Genomic DNA, 2,885 nt, shown 5'->3' with positions numbered 1-2,885 from the left:
CCCCGCCCGACCCGCGCCTCCGGGCCTCTCAGCCCCGCACCCCCTCCCCCCCGCCCCACCCACCGCCGCCCCACCTCTCCCAGCCCAGCGGCACGAGGTAGGAGAGATAGGAACCAGGTCCCTATGGGCCACGGACAGCACAAACCCACGCTGTGTGCTTTGCAAAAAGTTGAAAAGGTCTGAGCAAAGTCAACTCGCGGGTCAGCTCTATTTTCGCTTTTGCGTTTTGGAAATCATAGAGGGGTTTAAAGGTGCTTTCAAGTTATCTCATGTTAAATAAGCTGTTAGGTCAGTCTGATTTTAGAGATGAAGTAATTGAGTCTGCCAAAGATTAGACGACATCCCCAAAGCTATTGAACCACTTCCCAGACTCCTTGGGCCATCCTGGAACTTTTCTAATGCAAATGAGATCATAACAGGGAGCTCACAGTTAGGCTTCATAACTTTCCTGGAATTCTTTCCTCCAGACTGGAGTGGGAGGTGGGCTCTGGTCCTCCCTGTTGTTCAGTTCTTTTGTCTGGGGTGGGCAAATGTCTAGAAAGATGAGTGGAAACTCATGGATTCCAGGCTTCCTAACAGCTTCTGCTTAGACCTTCCTCAGGAACACATTCTCCACGCAGACCAAACCCCATCTCTTGCCACCAGATCTTCTCCCAGGCGACCCAAGGCTTTTTGTTCAAATACCATCTTCTCAATGAGGTTGTGTCTGAGGGATTTAAACACCCTCTAGAATGCCCTGCTACTTTCCTCACCTTAATTGTCTTCTTTCTGTCACAATCTGATCTATAGTTTGCTTATTTGTTCCACCCCATCTCTAAGCATTAGTTTCAAGACCACAAGAAGTTTTTCTCATGTGGCAAACTGCTCACTGCTGTGTTCTGGGGCCTAGAGTGATCACTTGATTATGTAATATATTAGCCATCCTTAGACCACTTACTCCCTCTGGGCACCACAAATTTCCTGGCACCCATTCACATTGGAAGCTGAACACATGTTCAATTGATTTGTTAAATGCACAGCTCTGTGTGTCCTGATCATCCCTGCCTATGTTCAGAGGAGTCAGGGATACAGACTTACACCACAAAGGATCATCCCATGCACAACACAAAATACCTGTTTGGGAACGATTTGCTTGTTTTTAGAAATCAAGTACACTTACATTATCTAGACCAAAGCTTCTTTTATTTTTCCCGTTTTCAATTCCTTTTCGCCCAAGACATTTTTTACTTGACCCCAGGTATATAGATATGTAAAATACATATACACATCAAGCATTTACTGATAAAATATAAATCAAATTGTTATAGGGGCTGGAGAGATGGTTCAGCGGTTAAGAGCACTGGTTTTTCTCACAGAGGACCCAGGCTGGAATCCCAGCACCCACATGGCAGCTAACAACTGTCTGTAACTCCAGGTCAAGGGGATCCAACACCCTCTTCCACTAGCACTACACACACATAGTGCACTTATATACATGTAGGCAAAACATTCATACACTAAAAATAAATTTTAAAAAAATTTTAAAGCCAGCTGTGTACTGGTCAGCAAGTCTATACTCCCAACTGAAGTTCTGGACCAACAAAAGGCTCTGTTTTGAACAAAAGGTGGAAGATCCCAAAGTTGTCTACTGACCTCTGTACCCATGTGTACACACCTGTACCCACAAGTACACATGAAGCAGAACATATCTAGGGACACCAGATTATTGGATATTCTTTCTTGATCCCAAGCTAAAATTATTTGCAATTTTTTTATGTAATTCAAGTCAGCAATTCAAAGACCAATGATTTTTAAAAATTTATTTGTGGGGGTGTGTTTGTGGGTGTATGTGTAATCACAGATATGTCACAACCTGTATGTGGAGGTCAGGGGACAACTTGTGGAGGTTAATTCTCTCCTACCATATGGGTTTTGGAGTTCAAACTCAGGTGGTCAAGTGGGTAATAAATACCTTTACCTACTGAGCCATCTTGTTACCCTTTGGTTTTGGTTTATTAAAATGTTTTATTTATTATTTTATGGGTATTGCTTGCATGTATGTAACTGCACCCATGTTGTGCAGTGCCTGAGGACAGAAGAGATCATTGGATCCCCTGGAACTGCAGTTACAGACAGTTGTTAGCTGCTATGTGGGTGCTGGGATTCAAGCCCAGCCTTCTGCAAGAACAGCCAGTGTTCTTAACTGATGAGCCATCTCTCCAGCCCTTGGTTTTGGTTTTTGAGACAGGGTCTCTATGTGTATTCCAGGCTGACCCTGAACTTGCAGCAGTCCTCCTGACTCTGCTTCCTAATTTCTGGGATTATAAGCATGAGTCACAATGCCTGGCTTGATAGAACCATGGTTTGTATGTAAGTGGACTTGTGTTTAATGACCACTACCAAATGAAGAAGAAAGAGGAAGAGGAGGAGGAAGAGGAAGAGGAAGGGGAGGAAGAGGAGGAGAAGGAAAAGGAAAAGGAGGAGGAAGAAGAGGAGGAAAGGAGGAGGAGCAGAAGAAAGAAAAGGGAGTATACTGGTGGCATCAGAAAATGTCACATGTGTAGCAGTCTGGAATATTTTGCATCCTAGAGGGAGAAAAGGGCTGAAGGCCACAGCTTCTGTGTTGCACAAGGGCAGGGCCTGCCTTTCACTCACTCCAGGTTTCCTCCTAGCATGGACCTGACACAGTAGGTGTCAATATGTATTACTCCACATCGCATTCTAGACAGATACAGGAACCTAGCATACTATGTCTGTAAGGGCAGAGTCCTTTGCTTTGTTGGTAATATTCTCAGTTATAGTCTGGGATACAGAACAGGAACTATACAATGGCCAACCTTTTGACCCAGTCAGCCCCTCTCTGTGCAATGATTCCAAAGACATGATTTAAAAGAAGAAAAATGTCA

The 2,885-nt window shown here is 44.3% G+C and overlaps 1 protein-coding gene across 1 annotated transcript in view; it reads right to left on the bottom strand.

Annotated features, from left to right (window-relative positions):
- Positions 1–2,885, bottom strand: part of Pdlim1 (PDZ and LIM domain 1) — a 53,544-nt gene that overhangs the window by 49,873 nt on the left and 786 nt on the right. The gene's annotated exons all lie outside the window — the stretch shown is intronic.

The sequence above is a fragment of the Nannospalax galili genome, unplaced genomic scaffold (assembly GCF_000622305.1).
Source record: "Nannospalax galili isolate Female #2095 unplaced genomic scaffold, S.galili_v1.0 scaffold875, whole genome shotgun sequence".
NCBI lineage: Eukaryota > Metazoa > Chordata > Mammalia > Rodentia > Spalacidae > Nannospalax > Nannospalax galili.
The sequence above is the reverse complement of the archived record's forward strand: the minus strand, read 5'-3'. Positions and strand labels throughout refer to the sequence as shown.